Source organism: Geotrypetes seraphini, chromosome 8, assembly GCF_902459505.1.
Source record: "Geotrypetes seraphini chromosome 8, aGeoSer1.1, whole genome shotgun sequence".
NCBI lineage: Eukaryota > Metazoa > Chordata > Amphibia > Gymnophiona > Dermophiidae > Geotrypetes > Geotrypetes seraphini.
Genome location: NC_047091.1, coordinates 11,699,138 through 11,721,702, shown reverse-complemented (window position 1 = coordinate 11,721,702; position 22,565 = coordinate 11,699,138). Strand labels below are relative to the sequence as shown.

The 22,565-nt window shown below is 43.5% G+C and overlaps 1 protein-coding gene across 16 annotated transcripts in view; it reads left to right on the top strand.

Annotated features, from left to right (window-relative positions):
* PUM1 (pumilio RNA binding family member 1) overlaps positions 1-22,565 on the top strand; it is a 235,689-nt gene that overhangs the window by 11,285 nt on the left and 201,839 nt on the right. For 13 of the 16 annotated variants that reach the window (XM_033955218.1, XM_033955226.1, XM_033955225.1 and 10 more), the window contains one exon: positions 2,699-2,781. The exons of the other annotated variants lie outside the window; for them this stretch is intronic. The gene's annotated coding sequence lies outside the window, so the exon portion shown is untranslated. The remainder of the gene's footprint in view (positions 1-2,698; positions 2,782-22,565) is intronic. 16 annotated transcript variants of the gene reach the window in all.

The window sequence follows — 22,565 nt, the reverse complement described above, 5'->3', positions numbered from 1 at the left end:
GGATAAGTGTTTTGGTAGTGTGCTCTGAGAGGAAGGGTCGTATTTTGGTAATATAGAGAAAGAAGCGGAAAGTTTTAGTGATATGTTGTATCTGGGCGGTGAAAGAGAGAGGCATCAAAGATGACCCCGAGATTACGAACAGACAAAACAGGAAATACAAGTGTTGTCCACAGGGAAGCGGAGAGGTGGGTTTAAGCAGGAAGATGAGCAACTCTGTTTTAACCATATTCAATTTTAGATGGTGAGGCATCCAGGTGACGATGTCAGACAAGCAGGCTGGGACTCTGGTATGGGTTTCAGTAGAGATATTTGGCACAGAGAAGTATATCTGGGAGTCATCATCAGAGAAGTGATACTGGAATCTGTAAGAGATCAGTGCTCCAAGTGAGCAAGTGTAGATTGAGCAAAGGAGTAGTCCCAGGCAGAGCCTTGAGATATACCAATTGATAGTGGAAAGGCTGTGGAGGAAAAACTACCATTGCATACACTGAAGGTGCAATGGGAGAGATAGGAAAAAAACTAGGAGAGGGCAGAACCCTGGAATCCCAACAAGGACAGCATATCAAAGAGTAGGCGATGAAAGGTGGCAGAAAGATCGAGAAGAATGATGATAGCTGTAGTAGAAGCCTTTGGATCTGGCCAAGAACAGGTCATTGGAAACTTTAGTAAGGTCAGTTTCTTTGGAATGCAGTGGGTGAAAGCCTGACTGAAGCGGATCCAGAATAGCATGGGATGAAAGGAAGTCCATTCAACTGCTGTTGACAGCACATTCAAGTAACTTGGATAAGAAGGGGAGAAGGAAGATGGGGCAATAGTTGGATAGACACATGGTCTAGTAAGGGTTTCTTGAGGAGGGGTGTGACAACAACATGTTTAAGGCATCGGGGACAGTTGCAGTGGAGAGCGATAGGTTGAGGATATGACAAGAGGACGAGATAGCATTAAGTAGGTGATGGTCATGCTTACCATCTCATTCTATTTGCATGCATACCTGCTTTACCATGGGTAGAGGAACTTCATTAAAATAGTCCCAAACTTGGTCTCTCTTATGGCCTGCTGCCATTATAGGTTTTCTTCTCCAAGAAGAGAATGTTATGATAAACCTCATGCTATTAACACAAAGATCCCAAGACTTGTGGAGTATTCTGCTCAAAAGGTTTCACTTTCATTTTTACTTCTTGCTCCTTGTGCAGATATATAAACTTAAGAAGTAAGGGGTTGATTTTGTGTACAGTGATTTGCAAAGAAACAATGAGGTTAAGGTCTTTTTTTCAACTCTGTATATTTTGTAGCGTTTTTGCTGTGAAGAAGCAGCATGTTGTCTCCACAGACACAAATTAATAGTTTTGAAAAATGCAAAATCAAGCATCTGTGATACCTTCTAGATAGAAAAATTGCCTATAACATTATGAATGGATTAATGGAATTTATTTACCAAAAAATGTAAACATTGCAGGAATATACAGCCTCAGTTTTCTGTTTACGATACATTATAGTAACATATCTTTAGATAGACTTCTTCAAAAAAGCATTTTATTAAAAAAACAAAACTGATTTAAATAAGAAAAAAAAAGATTTAAAAAATAAATTAATCCACCCTTCATAGTAGTATAGTAGATGACAGCAGATAAAGACCTCAATGATCCATCCAGTCTGGTATTTCTGGGCTATAGACTGTAGAAGTCCACCTGGTACTGTCCTTAGGTTTCAACTACTGGAGTTGCCATCGACGTTCATTGCAGCCTATCCAAACCACCTTGTTGTTTGCGGGATACAGACTAAAAGTCTGTCCAGCACCGTCTTTGTGCTCCAAATTACTGGAGTTCTGTTGAAACTCTCCCCAGTCCATCCTAAACATATATGGGACATAGACTGTGCAAGTCTGCCTAGTACTGGTCTTAGTTCTTCAGTTTATACCATTCATCTTCTAATTAGAGATCAGTCTCCTCTATGTTCATCCTATGTTTTTTTCAATTCCGTCAGTTTGCATCATCACCACCTCTCTTGGGAAGGCATTCCAGACATCAACCACCCTCTCTGTGAAAAGAATTTCTTAGCATTATTCCTAAGTATCATCCCGCAACCTCAATTTATGCCCTCTAGTTTTACCATTTTCCCTTCTCTGTAAGAAATAGTCTATAATCCTACACGTGACTTACTTAGAGTATAAATGTAAGGGGGCATTCATAGAGGGATGTATAAACATATTATTTATGTGCATAACTTACAGAATACTGTAAGTTGAGCGCTGAAGTGTCTCATTTATGCACACCTGTTGTTGACTTGGCATAAAAGTGGATGTGTGTAGATGCTGACATTCACTAGTATTCTATAATGACATCTGTATGCCCAGATGCTCTTATAGAATATCACTTGGTGCACTGTACCTGAGCTACAAATTTGTGGTGCCCAGTTATAAAATTGCCCCATTAATGCTTTGGTGGAAAGTCTGTTTTAACTCCTTCAAGTGGATCTCCTTCAATTTCACAAAAAGACCATTTGTTTGGCAAAATTACAAGCTCTTTTGTTTAGAGAAACTTATGTTCAGAACTTCTAAAAAGACTTATCCTTAGACATAGTACCCTTCATTTCTTCACAATTATGTTTCTTCTTTATATGTCAGTTATAGAGTTTACACTTTTTTCAAACGATAGCAATGAAGGAATGGACACAATCTTTCATCTTTTTGATGACACAGGGACATGGCAGGAATACGTTGAAGGTTGAGAGAATAATTTTGGAGAACCACGTAAAGGGGAAGCAACTTCAAATGCGGCAATGGTAAGGTGGATTAAGGAAACAATGTTCTTACCTGATGATGATTTTCTTTCCTTTAGATGCAGAAGATGAATTCAGAGATAAGTGGGTTGTGTCCATTTACCAGCAGGTGTACTGAGTTGAAACTCATCCTTATTGGATGTACAGCCTCCTGGTCAACCAGTATTGTTCATAGCAGTGCACTTGGCAGGTGATCTCAAAACTCCTCTCCCACACGGCTGATTAAAAAAAAAAAATTTTTTTTAACCGAACCACTTACTGAAAACCGAACAAGAAACACCGACAGAAAAAAAATATCCCAAAACCCGCACTTAATCCTGGAATTCTGAGACAGGCTGGGACTCTGGATTCATCTGCTGTGTCTAAAGGAAATTCAAATAAGAACATAATTTTTCCTTCTTTAGCGCCAGCAGCAGATGAATCCAGAGACTAGGGAAGCATCCATTGCCCAAGCAATCATTGGAAGTGCAAAGAAACGCATCTGATCTATTTGCCCCTCTAGTCTCCAACATCTGATGAAGTTGAGCAACAGACTAATCATCTAATGAAAGGCATCTAGTCTCCACCCAAGGAGAACAGAGTCCTAAAAGTAGAAGAAAGCTGTGTAACGGAATGTATATGAGCTGAAACAATCATCTCCTGAATTAACAGGCTATTGTGCCTGGAAACATAAAGAATAGCTGGTCTGGATGGCAAAAGCCATCTGTAACAAGAAGATATTCCATGAGCATTGTTAAAGGGAGCTAGAAAGATAATTAAGAGCGAATCTACTCCATAGAAATGCTAAATGTATTGATGAAGTCATCGGCTAGAACAATTACCAGAGCAGGAGTTGTCATTGAATAGGTTATACTTCTAGAAGCCATGAACCAATGGACATAGTGATGAGATAGTAATGAAATATGGAGTAAAGCAGAAACAGGATGATAGACCCAGAATAACCAGCAAGCCTCTAGCTCATGGACTCCTTAGTAATGACAGGTGAAGTTTCATGAAGAGCCATGCTAAACTACTAAGCTCAGGTATCTGTAAAAGTGGAGGTGAGCCAAAAATGTAAAACTGGCAATGCATCAAACCAATGAAGAAAGAATAGGCCCACCTAAGGTACCACCAAAGGCGGTATCATGCAGAGCCAGAATGAAGCCGAAAGAGAACTTGCAGTCGGTACTGCCAACGACTATCGCCAGAGTCTTGAGAAGGCTGCAGATTTAGCCTTAGAGAAACAGCTAAGAAATCCTGCATGGAGGGCATGGAATCAAACAAGCTTGGTCGTAATTAGATAGACACACACCTGAGAAGCAACTCTCGTGCAGGAAGACTTCTAGGGTCTATGCCCTGATTGCGAATGCTCAGAAAGACCAGTGCTGAGCCAACTTCTACAGACTGTGCCCTGAAAATGGTAAGGCTAAGATCCAGTGAGGTTACCCTGTTGAGCAGTCTAGATGGACAGTGTAGGTCTTTTTTACCACCATCTACTATGTGCTATATTAATATGGTGTTTAGGTGAAGCCATGCTATCATCAGCAACGCTGACCCAATGCATAGATGAGATGACAAAGCAGCAAAGGCTGTATCTGGAAATGCAAATGCATAGTCAGAGTTATCAAGAAACAGATGTGCAAATTGGTGCTGAATAGTAAGGAGTTGGAGCAGAAAAGCATCCAATATGATTGCTGCTGAAGAAACAACCTACTACTTTGAAAAGAATAGGATGTGGCAACTGACATTATACAGGCAACTTATATTATCATATGTAGACCTGAGCAGGCTGCAGCCAAGGCTACCCCCATAAATATAACTGCTGAGACATGCCTGTGGCCCATATCCTGCAGTCGCTACACAGACCTTGTATGTGAAGGTATCTGTAGCCCCCATCAACAAAGCCAGATTTGTAGACTGCACCAATTAAACCAGGCATGCGGACAACACATGCAAGGTGCAGCTGAGTATGCCCTCTTTGAAGCTCCAGTTAAGAAAGGCAGAACTGTGAAATTTGAGACATGACCAGTCTCATTCTTCATTAAAAAAAATGGAAAAACATAAAGCCATATATTGGTATGATCCCTGTGACCTAAATATCTCTCTGTTGCAGAGGAGTGCTAAGAACATACACCGGAACTGCATTGACCTAGGAAAGCAGGCTGTAGATCTTATGCCAACGTTGTAACTGAAGAAAAACATTGCAGCCTAACCAAAGCGCAATAAAGGAAACTGTTGCTAAAGGGACCCAGGAAACTGCTCTAGACAGTCATTCTGTAACATGCCACTGACAAGAATTACTGCATGCACATTTGTAGATAATGTCCTGAAAAAACAGAATCGCAATACAGAGAAAAGAAGCAAAAATTGCCAAAATGCGGTAGGCAGGAAATAAGCCTTTGGGAAGGAAAGGGACGTCACGTCTCTTAGAGTAGTGGTCTCAAACTGTGGCCCATGGGCCGCATGTGGCTTGCTAGTACTATTTTGAGGCCCTTGGTATTATAAAGAATGATTATGGAAAACTTTGCCTTAAGTGTCCAGTGGTCACGTCCGGCAGTCGCTGTAACCTCACGCAAGTGCTTTCCTGCATCTGTACGTGATTGTGAAGAGGAAAGCGCTTGTGTGAGGTTACAGCAGTGAGGCGGGCAACGTTCCATAACGTAAGGGAACCATTGGAGGTAATTCAGCTTGTACATGTGTTTGGTGCTGGAGGAGGTGAGAGCTGAAGGCGGTTGCAGACGCAACCACCGGACACTTAAGGCACAAATTTTTCATAAAGAATCATTCTTTATAATATTGAGAGCCTCAAAATATTTGGTCCAAAATCTTGTCTCTTGATACTTTGATAGTTTTTTACTTTCTGCTGCACTGCTTTCAGCTGTGTATAGTGGACTTATAGTTATAAGATTTATAAATTTATATTATAAAGTTTGATATAAGTTTAAACTATAAGTTTATAAATCTTGTAACTATAAGTCCGTTATACACAGCTGAAAGCTTTATTATATTTTAAACTTAGTTATAAGATTTATAAACTATATTACAACTGTATGACAACTTTGCATGAGGTAAAACTCGTTATAGTTTCTATAACGAGTTTTACCTCATGCAAAGTTGTCATTTCTTTAATAAGACATTAACTATTTTTTATGCAGCCCTCCAAGTACCTAAAAATCCAAAATGTGGCCCTGCAAAGGGTTTGAGACCGCTGTCTTAGATTAAGTAGCTGGGAAATCCCTTACTTTAAAACTGTGCCTCTTTGTTTTTTTCTTCAGTGTGTGAAAGGAGAAATGCACATAAATCGCCATAGGAAGGCAGGGACTAGGTATACTAAACCCACAAAAAGCTCTCCAGTAAAAAATGAAACTAAAATATCTCAACTTGTATTCACATTTACTTAACCATTTGACTCTGAATAGAGGAGGAAAAGCCTCAGAATCCCCGTCTGCTGCCCGATATGCTAATGCAAAACAAACTCAAAGGGGAAATACCTCATTGGCTGAAAAACCACCTGAAGAGGTTTTTGTGGGCTTAGTTTAAATCCAATTTCTCTATCTGCTTAGGTTTGATGTGCTTGGAACCAGGTGTACTCCCGGGAGGATGAGGCAGAGACTTGGGTGGGCCCAAGTGTAGCCCATAAAGCTGGCACCACTTAGCCAGAGCCCCTCCGCTCAACTGATCAAGGTCTGGACAGGAGTTAAGCAGAGACCAGGAGCTGTGAGAAACATTCATCTGCCTGCTGGTGATAGAATATACTGATTGACCAGGAGGCTGTACATACAGTAAGGCTGAGTTTAACTCAGTACTTTCTTCACCTGCTGGTAGATGGACACAGCCCACTTGTCTCTGGATTCATCTGCTGCTGGTGCTAAGGAATAACTGTTGCCTGTTAGTTGAAGGCACAACAAAGGAGTCGTGAGGATGAGATGTCGATAATTCAGCCATGGGTGTAAAGTTCAAAGTTCATGTTATTGATAGTAGCACTGCGAGCACTCAGATTCGCAGTGCTAATATCAATAAGGTGAACTTTACACCTGCGGCTAAATTATTGACATCTCATCCTCCCGACTCCTTTGTTGTGCCTTGATGGTCTCATCATTGAGGCCTCTTTGGGCTCCCTTTGTGGTGCCTGTTAGTTGAAAGCATGCTTCACTAGATCTCAGACTTCTCCCTGGGCAGAGTATAAGTCTGTTCCACAAGGAAATATCTGAGCGGCCACTTGAACATCTTTGCACTCTTTTTCTACAAATTATATAAGTTGGATTGCTGGTGAGACAGCAAACAGCCTCTGGAGTAAATATCTTTTTGGATTTCAGTAGACTGCCCCTTTCCAGAGTAGAGGATAACTGGTACATACCATTGGTCTGGACTGGTAGGGAAAGGACAAATAGTATGGCAAGGTTCAATTATGCTGACCTGATATATGGAAGCATGAGGAAAGACAAGTTATTAGGTCAGCATGATTGAACTATGTTCTAAAGGGCATAGTGTATTGCATTGTGAGAGAGCATGAGTTCCTAAATCTGTTCCTTGCTTATTAGACCAAAGAAAAATTGCAGACCAGCTAATGCTTTTTGCTTGGAGATGCTAGTTGCATAATAGAGGACCATCAGAAAAATTATAGAGCCTTATAATTTTAGCTTCTATCCTGTTTCTCATAGATTCAGTCTCTCGTATTCTTCAGTCCCATGTGTTTTATTTTTTTAATTTTTTTATTGCTTCATTGATATCAATCAATTTGTATGCCATAAATCAATTCTTTTATAGTACATATGAGCCAACAGTCAAGAGCCATTAGTGAAAACTTTCAAGGTATTGTAAGTACAATCGTATTACCTTGAGCAAACGCTCCTATAGATATAAAACCACCATCATGAACCTGACGCTGAAAATCTGTATCAGGGGTCGACATGCTCTATTATTTCTACGAGTGTAAATGTAATATAGTATAGTGCTCACGTTCTGCTTCATCCACCATTAAACTTACCAGTTCCTGTCTGTGTTCTACTAAAAAGGGGTGGACAACCTTGGTCCTAAAGGACCGCAACCCAGTTGGTTTTTCAGGATTTTTCCAATTAATATGCACAAGATCTATTTGCATACAATGGAGGCAGTGCATGCAAATCTCTTGTATTTTCATTGGGAAAATTTTGAAAACTCCAACTGGGCTGTGGCCCTCAAGGACTGAGGTTGTCCACTGTCCACTCATCTACTAAAAGGATCGAAGCACTGACGCCAGCAGTTGAACCAACTTTGTTTTCTTGTTATCGGCAGTGGATGAATCCAGAGACGAGTGGGGTTAAGTCCATCTACCAGCAAGCGGAGAGAGAGCATCAAAACTGATCTCTTTTATAAAGGATGGTAGGCTCATTGCTCAGCCAATAGAATATGTTAGAACATAGTAGTGGGGCAGTTTGGATAGAGCTGGAGATCTATGTTCTGAAGTTGGAAATAAGGGATTTAACTTCTAATGTAGTTTTTCAAAACTTGATGGATTGAGATAACAATGGCAGCTTTACATCTATGGGAGCATTTATTCAAGATAATATATATGGTGCCATGGTGTTTTTTTTTTTTTTTGACTAACTGGCTCTTCAATGTTAGCTGAGGGGAGATATGATTTAAGTCTACAAAATCTTGAGTGGAGTAGGACGGGTATAAGTGGATCGATTTTTCACTATGTCAAAAATTTAAAAGACTAGGGGCCACTCGATGAAACTGCAGGGAAATACTTTTAAAACCAATAGGAGGAAATATTTTTTCACTCGGAATAGTTAAGCTCTGGAATGCGTTGCCAGAGGTTGTGGTAAAAGCGGATAGCGTAACTGGTTTTAAGAAAGGTTTGGACAAATTCCTGGAGGAAAAGTCCATAGTCTGTTATTAAGACATGGGGGAAGCCACTGCTTGCTTTGGAAATGTTGCTACTCTTTGGGTTTTGGCCAGGAACTAGTGACCTGGATTGGCCACTGGGAGAACAGGCTACTGGGCTTGATGAACCATTGGTCTGACCCAGTAAGGCTAGAATGGGCATGAAAAAAGAAACAAGAGAAAGAACATTACATCATCTGGCAAAAGGAGATAAAAGCAATACAAGCTAGCGGTGGCTGAAGCCAAAAGAATATAATATGACACTTTAATCAGCCAATCCAAAAATTCAACCAAAAGTCTTTACAAAATATTCAATACACTGATCTACACTGAAGAACTAAGAACAAACCCATTCATTCAATGTCCAGATGAAGATGACCTTGCACATTACTTCCAGGACAAAATCAGATCTATAAGGGAATCATTTAATCGCACATCAGAAGCCTACACAGCATCAGGCCTAGGTCAAGCTGTAGGGCCAATGGGAGTACCGGCAGACAGAAACTGGAAGGAGTTCGCCAGAATTAAGCCAACAGACATTGCTTGCCTACTAAAAAGACTGGCAAAGAAACACTGCTATCTCGACCTCTGTCCAGCTAACCTACTAGACCACACACCTCCCAAATTTATACACTGGCTGACTGATCTCACCAACCTATTCCTGATGGAAGGGATCTACTCTACAACACTGTCTGCCTTCTCCCTGACATCTATCCTCAAGGCCATGGGACTTGACCCAAGCAAGGCAGAGAATTACAGACCTATAGCTGGAATACCATGGCCAGCCAAGCTGATAGAATTCAGCATCAATGCACAATTCCTCCACCAGAAAGATGGCTTCCACGACACCCAACACGGCTTCAGACCACGTCACAGCACTGAATCACTCCACTTGAACTGACATCAAAGATAAAGGGCTACCTGAGCAAAGACAAACAGTCCTCTTACAATTCGACATCTATGTGGCCTTCGACGCAGTAGACCACTCATTGCTACTCTTCTATCTGGAAGAGTTAGGAATACACGGTAATATGAAGAAATGGTTCATGGAATTCCTAACCAAAAAAGCCTATAAAGCTAGGAGAGGCCAAAATAAATTGTAACCATGGAAGGCTTCCTGTGGCATCCTTCAAGGCTCTCTTCTCCATCTCTATTCAGTGTCTACGTAAGTGCCTTGGGTCAACATATCACCAACCTCAACGTTCACACCTTCTCCTATGCAGATGACCTCTACCTCCTTTGTGTGGCTAAAGACTCGCTGCCAGGCACAACTCAGTACCTTACTACATTAATAGAAGACCTAAATTCATGGTCTTGCCAGCGCTTCCTCAAATTGAACAAACAGAAGACCAAGTCAGCCAAAATGCACCACTACCAGGGGAAATCATCTTGAACACGGGTGAGCAGATACCTGTAAGTAGAACATCAAGGGTGCTTGAGGTAATACTCAACTGACCATGAGAGACCAATTCAACTCACTGGTCAAGAAGGTCTTCTTTTGGTTAAAGACAGCTGAGAACAATCAGATCAGCCCTAAGAACTTCAGGATAGTGGCCCAAGCAGTCCTCCTCCCCTACTTGGACTACTGTAACTCCCTCTATTTCCGCATCGCAGAGAAAAACCTTAAGAGACTGCAGGTACTCCAGAACACAGCAGTAAGGCTCATCTTTCGCAAAACCAAATAATGGGAGGGCAAGCCCACTACTTAAGGAATTGTACTGGTTACCAGTCAAAAGCAGGGTTCATTTCAAAATTGCATATATGGTCCTTAAAGCCATATATGGAGAGAACTTGGCTGGACTCACTTCTGCTATCCCAGTCTTGCAGTCCTTCAGTGACTCGAGCACAATTCAACACTGGAAGCTATCACTCCTCTCCCCATGCCAGGTCTGGAGAAAAGCTCTCTTATAGACCACCTTTGAATTCCAATGACCCAAAGTCTGAATTCCAGGGACCCAAAGTCTGGAATGAACTCCCAAGCAGCTTACAACGACTTACCACATGCAGTCAAACTTTGGTTTGTGAGCATAATTCGTTCCAGAAGCATGCTTGTAATCCAAAGCACTCGTATATCAAAGCGAATTTCCCCATAGGAAATAATGGAAACTCAGACGATTCATTCCACAACCCATATTGCAAGACCTCACTTGTTTAGAACAGTCACTACACTCCTGCAGCATCAGAGAGAGAAGAACCATCGACTCAGTTGTATACTTTATGTACTTGTATTGCAAGACTGCTTGTTTAGAACAGTCACTACACTCTTGCAGTGTCAGAGAGAGAAGAACCATCGGCTCAGTTGTATACTTTATGTACTCGTATTGCAAGATTTTGCTTGTTTAGAACAGTCACTACACTCTTGCAGTGTCAGAGAGAGAAGAACCATCGGCTCAGTTGTATACTTTATGTACTCGTATTGCAAGACTTTGCTTGTTTATCAGGCTAAAATTTCATAAATTGTTTTGCTTGTCTTGCAAAACACTTGTACTTGTACTGAAAACACATCTATTCTCCTCACTCATATGTGGCCTATACCTCTGTATCATTTCTAATATTATGTAAGCTGCAATGATTCCTAGTTGACATTTGTGGGATATAAAAATCGGTACGGTATGGTTATGTATACTATAAATTAATTGATTTATTGCGCACCAATTTTTGGTGCTTATTGATACATGGGACTGACAAATGAGATTTAAGTCTGAGTAGCTAAGTTGAAATGTTTTTCTTAAGTATTATTAAGTACACAACCACTATCTACACTATGCAGTAATATGTTTGTGTGTTATATACCTTGTTGGTTTTTGAGGCTACTTTAGTTGACTTCTTAGAGTTGACACAATTAATATTATCCCAGGACAAGCAGGCAGGTATTCTCACATATGGGTGACGTCATCGACGGAGCCTGGATGCGGACACCTCACAAGCAGACTCGCTTGAAGAAACTCGAAGTTTCGAGTCGCCCGCACCTTGCATGCGCGAGTGCCTTCCTGCCCAGCACAGGGCGCGTCTCCTCAGTTCTTAGTTTTCCGCGGAGCCGAGAAGTCTGTCTTTGACTCTGTGTTTAACTTCGTTCACTTTTTGCCTTCACGAATCGCTGTTTTATTTCATTTCTTTTATTTTAGTTCCAAAAAAAAAATTTTCTTCTTCCCTTCGTTTGCCGGGACTGGCTGCTTGGCTGCAGCCTGCGGGCTTCGACTTTGCGGCAGCTATTTTTCCGCCTATGTCCCGGCCTGCTACAGGCTTTAAGTGGTGTAGCAAGTGTCAGCATGCGATCTCTCTCACGGACCCTCACAGACACTGCCTCAAGTACCTTGGGCCGAAACATCATCCTAGGTCATGCCTGCCTTGCCAAACACTTCAGCCTCGTGCTTTCAAGCGTCGTTGCATTCTGGTGGACAAACTGATCCCTCGACTTCAAAAGCGTCTTCGGCCTTGACTTCCATAGAGGCTCCTTCTGCGCCTACTGCTTCCACCTCGAGCCTCATCAGACGTTCGTCGTTTGCAACGGCTCTTGCTTCAACGTCATCTGCTGTATCTTCTTCCCCTGTTTCCTCAGGTCAGATAGCTCAGCAGTCGGTTCCACTGGTGGTGATTAAAGTGTCCAAGACTTCTAAGTCGAAACACACTCACACTACCTCGAAGGAACCTCCAGCCAAGGCAGGTGGTCCGGTTTCAGACGCGGATCCATCCTTGCCGGCTTCTTTCCAGACCATGTTAGAGAAGCAGTTTATTCAGTTCCTTACTAACATGGGACCTCAACTGCTTCCTCTTATCCAGGCTGGGCATTCAGCAGACTCCCGCGAGGTCAAGCCTCTTCCTATGCCCCAGTCTGAGCTTCCACACTCTTTGCAGGGAGCAGAGTCTCTGCGAGTGTCTGGTCTACCATCCAAGCACGAACAGCAAGGAGCAGAGTCTTTGAGAGTGCATCGAAGTTCCTCCACCAAGCCTCTGTAGCTTCGATCTACAGCCTCTAGCCCTATTCATACATCGGCATCGGCTGCTACATCTCCGAGGCAAAATCTCCTCGATCCTCGAGATCTGGTTCCAGACACAGTTCTCACCACTATTCGAGGCCTTCATCGAGGCATTCTTCCAGGCATCGTTCTTCTCAGGATAGACCATCTTCCTCGAAGCCTCGATCTACTCCAACCGCGACCAGACCACCGACTCCTCGTTTGAGGTCTCCGATGCCAGACCTCGAGGATGTTCCTGTCTCCATTGCCTCATCCAAGTCACCAGGTTCCTTTGATGCCTTTTTCCATGCCAAAGCTTCTTCTTCGACACAGGCTGCTTCGACGTCTTCGAGTCCTTCTCGAGGCAAAGCATTAGCAGATCAGCTATCTTTCTCGTCTTTCTTGCGACAGATGGCTGTAGACTTGGATGTTCAATTGGATACTGGCTCCAAATATTCTAAGGAATATCTAGAAATCATGCATCTTCCTCAACCTCCGGCAGAGTGTCTTAAGCTTTTGAATAAGACTTTTGCTTGATTCATGGAGACACCTTTTTCCATACCAGCAGTTCCAGGAAAATTGGACTCTAGGTATAAAACTGTGCATCACAAAGGGTTTGACAACTCACAGTTATCTCATCAATCCCTGCTTGTTGAATCCTCCTTGAATAGTTCCCATCCTTCCAAGGTCTATGCCACAGTTCCTCCTGGAAGAGAGGGGAAAACTATGGACAAATTTGGACGTCGCATCTACCAGAATGCTATGATGTCCTCTAAAGTCCTCAATTATAATTTTTTATTTCATCACTTATTTTGAATTTCTTCTTTCTCTTCTACCAAAGTTTTTGGCTTATTTGGATAACCACATGCATTTTGAGTTTCAAGAAGTCATTGCTTCTTTCTCTCAGTTACGTCTCCATCTCCTCCAATCATCTTATGATGCCTTCGAGTTATCTGCCCGAGTGGCTGCTTGCTCTGTAGCTGTGTGTCGTCTTGTCTGGCTCCGTACCATTGACATGGACTCTAACCTTCAAGACCGCTTAGCTAACCTTCCTTGTCAGGTCATCGACCTCTTTGATGAATCCATAGAGGCAGCCACCAAAAAATTATCTGACCATGAAAAATCATTTGGTTAAATAGTCAAGATCTAAACCAAAGCCAGCTCTTGCCAAGCCTGCACGCCCTGCTGTTATCTATCAAAGGCGTTTTGCTCCAAAGTCGGCTCCTTATACTCGCCCTCCTCTAAAAAAAACAGCAACCTCAGAAGAACAGAAATCCCAACCTTCTGCTGCACCTAGGCTTCTCAGCCTTTTTGACTGTTTACAGAGCATAACCTTCACTGTTCTGTCTCTTTTTTCCCCCTATAGGAGGTCGTCTCCATCATTTTTACAACCGATGGACGTTAATTACATCCGACCTCTGGGTGCTTACCATCATCAGGGAAGGATACTCTCTCCATTTCACTCAAGTTCCACCAGAGCTTCCTCCAAGAGAGTATCCTTCCAATCCATCCCAGACCGCCCTTCTTCTTTAGGAAGCTCAAGCTCTGCTCCATGCCATCGAACCAGTTCCCTTGGAACAGCAGAACAGGGGTTTTTACTCCCATAACTTCCTTGTTCCGAAGAAGACGGGCGATCTGCGACCCATTCTGGATCTCAGGGCTCTCAACAAATTTTTAGTCAAAGAAAAGTTTTGAATGTTGTCCCTGGCATCCTTTTATCCCCTTCTCTAGCAGAATGACTGGTTATGCTCTCTGGATCTCAAGAGGCCTACACTCATATCCCCATTCATCCTCCCGTCAATACCTCAGATTTTGGGTGGGGAATCTGCACTATCAATACAGAGTACTACCCGTCTCCCAGAGTGTTCACCAAGTGCCTGGTAGTGGTAGCAGCAGCTCTAAGAAATCATGGTCTTCAGGTATTTCCTTACCTTGATGACTGGCTAATCAAAGATTTCACATCTCAAGGGGTTATTGTAGCGACCCAACGGACTACCTGGCTCCTGCAAAGTTTGGGATTTTAAATCAACTTCCCCAAATCTCAACTTCAACCCTCACAGAATTTACAATTCATTGGAGCTGTTCTGGACACTGTCCAACTCAGAGCATTCCTTCCACAACAACGTCTGGAAGCTCTTCTTCAACTCTGTCACACAGTGTCTTCCCGCTCTTCCATCTCAGCGAGACGCATGATGGTACTTCTGGGTCACTTGGCCTCCACAGTACACGTGACTCCTTTTGCCAGACTTCACCTCAGAATTCCTCAGTGGACCCTGGCATCTTAATGGACGCAGGTTTGCGATCCTCTTTCTCGACACATCACAATCACTCCTTCTTTGAAGCAGTCTCTCCGTTGGTGGATGCTTTCTTCCAATCTTTCCAGAGGCTTACTTTTTCAAGTGCCCACTCATCAGAAGGTCCTCACGACAGACTCTTCGACCTACGCTTGGGGTGCTCATCTCTATGGTCTCCGTACTCAAGGCCTCTGGACCAGTACGGAACGTCAGTGTCATATCAATCAGTTGGAACTCAGAGTGATCCTCAAAGCTCTCCATGCTTTTCAACATCTACTTCACGACACAGTAGTCCTCGTTCGCACAGACAACCAAGTCGCCATGTATTATGTCAACAAGCAGGGAGGGACAGGGTCTGCCTCCCTTTATCAAGAAGCTCTGGAGGTTTGGGACTGGGCAATACGCCACAACACCTTTCTCAAAGCTGTCTACATTCAAGGGGCAAAGAATTGCTTGGCGGACAACTTAAGTCATCTCCTGCAACCTCACAAATGGACTCTCCATTCCTTGCCTCTTCATCACATTTTTTCCCAATGGGGAACGCCTCAGATCTCTTTGCAGCTCCCCACAACTACAAACTGCCTCAGTTCTGCTCCAGGATATACTCTCCTCACTGCCTCGAGGCAGATGCTTTTCTTCTGGAATGGACAAATCTTTTCCTCTACACATTTCCTCCATTCCCTCTCATTCTCAAGACTCTGGTCAAGTTGAAGAACGATCATGCCACCATGATTCTAATTGCTCCTCGGTGGCCGAGACAACCCTGGTACTCCCTTCTACTTCAACTCAGCACCAGGGAGCCATACCTTTACCAGTTTTTCCTTCTCTGCTTATACAGAGTCAAGGATCTCTGCTTCATCCCAACCTGCAATCTCTGCACCTGACAGCCTGGTACCTCTCAACATAACCCCTCTTCAGTTTTCTCAATCTGTAAGAGACGTTTTAGAAGCTTCTAGAAAATTTACCACTAGACAATGCTATCACCAAAAATGGACTAGATTTTCTACATGGTGTTTTTCCCAACATAAGGAGCCTCAGCATTCCTTCTTATCTTCTGTTTTGGACTATCTTTTGCACTTTTCCAATTCTGGCCTAAAAGTCTACTTCTATACAAGTCCATCTCAGTGCAATTGCGGCTTTTCATCAGCCTATTGAAGGGAAACCAATGCTCATCCAATGGTTTCCAGATTCATGAAAGGACTTTTCAATGTCAAACCTCCTCTCAAACCGCCTCCTGTAGTTTGGGACCTCAATGTTGTCCTTACTCAACTCATGAAGCCTCTGTTTGAACCAATTTAAGGCTCATCTAAAGTATCTCACTTGGAAAGTGGTGTTTCTCATTGCCCTCACTTCTGCTCGTCGAGTCAGTGAGCTGCAAGCTTTGGTTACTGACCCACCATTCACTGTGTTACATCATGACAAGGTGGTTCTTTGTACTCATCCAAAATTCCTACCTAAAGTGGTCTCAGAATTTCATCTCAACCAATCAATCGTACTTCCAGTGTTTTTTCCAAAGCCTCATTCTCAGCCTGGAGAATCAGCTCTTCATACTCTGGACTTTGGCCTTCTACTTGGAATGCACCAAACCACACAGAACTGCTCCTCAACTTTTTGTCTTCTTCGATCCAAATAAGTTTGGACATCCTATTTCTAAGCGTACCATCTCCAACTGGATGGCGGCTTGTATCTCATTCTGCTATGCCCAGGCTGGATTACCTCTTCACAGTAAAGTCACAGCCCATAAAGTCAGAGCAATGGCAGCTTCAGTAGCTTTCCTCAGATCTACACCTATTGAGGAAATTTGTAGAGCTGCTAATTAGTCCTTGGTTTATACCTTCACTTCTCACTATTGTCTGGATACTTTCTCCAGATGGGATGGACAATTTGGTCAATCAGTATTACAAAATTTATTCTCCTAAGTTGCCAACACTCCCACCATCCCATTCTGGTTAGCTTGGAGGTCACCCATATGTGAGAATACCTGCCTGCTTGTCCTGGGATAAAGCACAGTTACTTACCGTAACAGGTGTTATCCAGGGACAGCAGGCAGCTATTCTCACAATCCACCCACCTCCCCTGGTTGGCTTCTCTGCTAGCTATCTGAACTGAGGAGACGCGCCCTGTGCTGGGCGGGAAGGCACTCGCGCATGTGCAGTGCGGGCGACTCGAAACTTTGAGTTTCTTCAAGCAAGTCTACTTGTGAGGCATCTGCATCTGGGCTCTGTCAATGACATCACCTATATGTGTGAATAGCTGCCTGCTGTCCCTGGATAAAACCTGTTACGGTAAGTAACTGTGCTTTCTAGTGCAATGCAATGTTTCTAGTGGCCCTCAATGCTAGAGTCTTGTATCTGAACTAGCAAGTTGCTTGCAGAAAACTATCGGTCATGTTTTCCTGCTCCACCTCCTTCCCAGGGAGCTGCTTCTGCCTCCTCAATTTGTTTTCTGCAAGCAAATTGCTCAGAAGTTTTTGACCTACTCTACAGTTTTATTATATTCAGGTATTTTGTTCATTGTCCTTTGGAGGCTTGGTGCCTGGAGATTCCCACTTGGTTGGACCTCTGTCTGGGAGAAGGCGCAGACTTGCACAGCAGAAGTATGCGGCTAGCAGGATCAGCTCATTGGGGACATCTAGCTAGCCAGCCTGCTGGTATTTTTTTATAGCTCAGGAGCCATCTCCTGCATAGCTGCTCACATCTCTGATTAGTCAGGAACTTGAGTGCAGGCTATTTGGGCTCCTTCCCGGCTCTGTGTAGACTGACAGTGGGCCAGCTGCGTTGTCCTACCCCCCCTCCTCTTTTGCAGCGTGGTTTTCCAGGGGTTAAAGTTCAGTCTGACTTCGGTCCGACTGGCAGCCATAAGATGTTTGTCTAGTGAATCTGTGAGGCAGATTTATTCTCCCTTGATTCCTGCTGAAATCCTGTGCTGAAGCAGGCAGATACCACATGGCATAGCAAGTAAGCTGTTGAAGCCTATAGGGAAAATCAGGAGGGTCCCTAAAAGTTGAATTTGAGAGTTTGACCTCAGAATCCAAGTCCCCCCCACTTCTATATAAAACAAAACAAAAAAAATCCTTTCCCTTACTGTTGGTTTTTTGTTTATTTGTTTGTCCCTCCCCCTTTCAGGGAGGTCTCCATAGGCAGTTTTTGATGTGATTTTTCTGGCGGCGGTCATCATGGATTACATTCCCATTTCCTGGCCCACAGGAGATGCTTGTGATTTCATGTGTTGGAGCAGCATTTTCAGTTCTTGTTCCCTTTTGGACTGGCCACAGCACCTCACACCTTTACCAAGGTGATAGTGGTGGTAGTGGTGCACCTCCAGAAAGTGAGTCCCATAAGAACTGACGCAGCCATTCAGAAAGCGGGGTGGGCCCAGGCAGCAGCGCAGACAGCGCACGCCTGCCGGTCCATACACTGCTGGACCACCAGGCTTCAGGGGGCGTTTAAAAAGGTACTGTGGGCGGGTGAGGTTGTTTTAAAAGGAAAGGCCGGTGGGTGGGCCGTGTTATTAAAGGGTACCGGGAAGGAGGGGGGGTCGTCTTCCCTCCATAAGACACACCCACTTTTCCACCCCCTTTTTGAGGGTGGAAAAAGTGTGACTTATGGACCGAAAAATACGGTAGTTCTAAAGTAGAGATGAGCATTCTAATTTTGCATTTAGCCCTCTAGGTGTCACTGTTTTTTTCAATTTATGAATTCAGTGTTCCGTAAAATTTAGTAACCTTTCTAAATTACCACCCACCCTCCCAACTTGTACCTGATCAATAATCCTCTACTGCAAATCTCTAACATTATGACCTTTCCCCACCCACTGTTTAACTAAAGGAGCTTGCAAATTTTATGTATTAGTCCTTGATATATGTTCATTTAGACAGATTTTCATTGGCCCACCTGTCTTTCCAATATAAATCAACATGGGCATATTAAATAAACCACATTAACACTATTACAGTCTGTCATAAATCTGATAGTAAAAATTGTCCCATACCAGGATTTATCCACTGATCCCCTCTCCACTGTCTGATCACACCATTGACATCTACCACATTTATTATAAGCCCCCTTCTGTTATAACCTCTTCTTTATACCATGAGGTCTAAAGACATCAGGAACTCTCCTGGGCAAACCAAGGCAACCATAGGCTGGATTTCAGTGGGAATATCCTGAACACACAGACAAGCATTCATTCCCTTTAGATCCAGGATGGGGCGAAAGGAGCTGCCGTTCTGTGGGACTACAAAATAAATGGAACAATGTCCCAACTCTTGTTCTGCAAGTGGATCAGGTTTCATTGCTCCTAGGTTGTGCAAATTCTGCAGAGTGTAAGTCATAGCTTGTTACATGGGAAAAATCATGAAGATGCTGAGGCTGGTAAGACTAGATCCAGGGAGTAACCCTTCTCAATCACCTCCAGAACTCATTGATCAGAGATGATGCAGGCCCTTTCAAAGTGGATGGGGAGAGCTTTCCCCCCACCAAAACCATTGAGCCATGTCAACCTCATTGAGTAAATCTGGTTGTCAGCGTTCCTCCTGAGGGACCTGGAGCACCTGCTCTCTTGGTACCACAAAAGGAACTTGGTTTTTAGATCTCCTTGACCTAGAGACCAGAGCTGATAGTGGCCTGCTTCTCTCAAGTGCTTCCTAAAGATGGAGGACTATTGACTTTTTGCCTTGGCTCAGGGAGTTTCAAGAAGAGGCTGAGCCTCCTCTAAATCTTCCACTAGCTTCTCCATATCCTCCCCAAACAGCATGCGTACCCTAAAGGGCAGCTGACTTAGAAGCTTCTTAGAGATTTCATCTACACGCCAATGACAGAATTGAAACCAGTGTTGCCCAACCATCAAGCTGGCTCCTGATCAGGAAAAATGGTGGACCAGATTGTAGAAGACATCCACCAGGAAGGCTGTTCCAAATTCCAGGCAAGAAACCTCAGGGGATTCTGGCAGCTGCTGCAACTAACATAATATAGCTCTCACCATATAGTGACCTGACCACTGGAGGTCCCCGTAGTAAAGGCTAAGTGAAACTACTGCTCACCTACTTTTTATGGAACTATTGGACTACTACTTCCACTTTGAAGGAATGATAATTACATCTCACCCCCTCTGGTGTGACAGTATAAAGTTCATCCAGAGCCCTGTCCCCCTTCTCCCTCCAGGAGAACTCTATCCAGGGTCTCCCACTCTACCAGCATCATGTGAGTAAGAGCCTTATGAAGCAGGAAATGTTTTGGGACCCTGTAAGGCCCTCCAACAGCTGGCTCTCTTCGGATGGGTTTATGGCTGGATCCTTAAGCATCTCAAGGGCTTCCATAACTTTGTCATGAAGAGCCATATCACATGGGACCGCTCCTTGAAGTCTGGATTCTCTGCTGCTAATGCATTGCTGACGGGGCCTTTGCCCTTCTCCCACCCCCAAGCCACCTGCAACTCTTGGTCCCAAAAATGGGTCCTGGCTGGGGATATTCAGCTACTGCCTGCAGGCTTACTTAAGCATTTGTGTTAAGCTCTGGAACCAAAAAGCCCCAGGGGCCTCCCAAGCAGGTGGGTACGAAGGAAAGTCCCCCACCCCCACCTGGAGTATGTGGAGTAACGAGTACCATTTTGTGATATTATGCTTGCTTGATGTTCATTACAGCTGCAATGGTTGATTAGACACAGGTGTGCTCTACAAAGGGATTTTTTACTACTTTGGCACATGCATACTGGATCTTTTTACTTGGCACCACTAGGTTATACTGGTGATCACTGGTAAAAGATCAGCCTTTTCTCTACCTCTTATCTGTTGGAAGGAGGGAAATGACACCCACTTGTACAGAATGGTACAGCTGACTAAAGGAAAATAAGTTATTGTGCAAGACATGTTGTTTGAGGTTGAGTGCACTAATGCACGTGAAGCTTCATACTTTTTCCTAGATATGTGGGGCAAGCAATAATTTACCTACCTTAGTAGGAAAAAAAGTTTTCAAAGCATTTTTGTTTTTTCAGTATAGTCCCCTGATAGCCCCATACACTTCATCCACTTTTCTTGCAATGACTTTAACCCCTTTGAAAAGAATTCTTCTGTTTGACCTTCAAACCAGGACATCACAGCTTCCTTGACGTCTTCATAACTTGAAAGCCGCTGCCCACGGAGAGATTTCTTCAGAACTCAGAACAAGAAATAATCCGAGGGAGCCAGGTCAGGACTGTAGGGTGGATGGTTCAGCTCCTGTGATTGTTGTGACATGCGCACCAGCGCATTGTTGTGAAGAAGCAGCATACCTGCAGTGAGTTGTCTTTTCTCCTTGATTGACTCCCACAAAGAAATCATTGTGTAGGCATAACTCTCCCCAGTTATTGTTGTCTTGTGTGGCGTGAAATCCAGAAGCAAAAGTCCTTCATCATCCCAGAAGGCTGACTTTACCTGCAGGTTTTTCTGTCTTGAACTTTTTTTGGTGTGGGGGATGACTTGTGCTTCAACTGCATTGATTCCATTTTGGACTCAAGATCTCTATGATAGACCAAAGTCACAAACAATGAAAAAAATTCACTTTGTCTTCACGGAGCATCTCCAAGTTCTCCTGATAGCACTAGATTCTTGTGGCCTTCTGACATGGCATCCACATTCTTAGAATCCATTTTGCACTAACCTTGGACTTGCCCAAATTCTCACGAATTATTTTCCAAACTAGCTGCTGAGATGTCCATTTCTTCAGCTATTTGAGAAACCTTAATTCATCTGTCTGACAAAATGAAATTCTGAACTTTCTTGCACTTCTGTGGAAGTTGCTTCCACAGGTTGTCCAGGGTGTGAGGGTCATCTGCAATGGACACTTTATCCCACTTAAACTGCTTGCTCCAAAATTTTACATTGTAGGATGATGGAGAAGATTCACCATAAACTGCAGTCATGGATGCGTTCATGGATCTCCTTTGGCTTTTTCCATTCTTTTGTGAGAAATTTTATCACTTAACGGTGCTCCAAATTTAGCAGTTTCTTATTTGATTCTCACGAAGACTCTCCTGACATCCTGTCTTTTGGAATGTTAGACGTGCATGCACAGACTTGTTTCAACATGTTTGCTACTTTCGTCCACACTCGGGTAGATAAATTATTGAATGTCCCTCTTACTTTTAGAAATGGCTATCTCAAGAGTTTTCTCCCGTCCTCAAGAAGGCTGTTACTTTCGTGATACCACTGCATACTTGAGATGAGGATCTATGTTTCTGTAGAGGCTAGTAGTACATCTTGCTTCCACCCAATGTCTTAAAAAGAGAACTTTTAGAGTTTGTTTGGTTTTTTTTTTTAAAATAAAGATTATACCGTATTTCTCGCTCCAGACACAATTTTTCCCCCAAAAAGGGGGTGGAAATAAGGGTGCATCTTATAGAGCGAATATTTTTTATTAAGAAAAACCCCCGTACTTTTTTTTATCATCCCGGCTCCCAGCGCGCATTCTGCACTTCTGCCTCTATTCCCCTGCTCTCTTCCCTGCCGGTGGAACGTAGGGACTGGCGTCGCTGTAGGCGAGGGCCCCTGGGTGTGGCTTGCCGCAGGCGGTAAAGTGTGGGATTGGGAGTAGTGCATGGAGCGACGGCCGGCACTCACGCGCTTTCCGTCTCGGACCGGATCTGCTGAAGTGGATGTCTGTCCTGTGCACACGCAGTGGTATCTATTTCTGCTTAGTGGGATGGAGAAACCCCG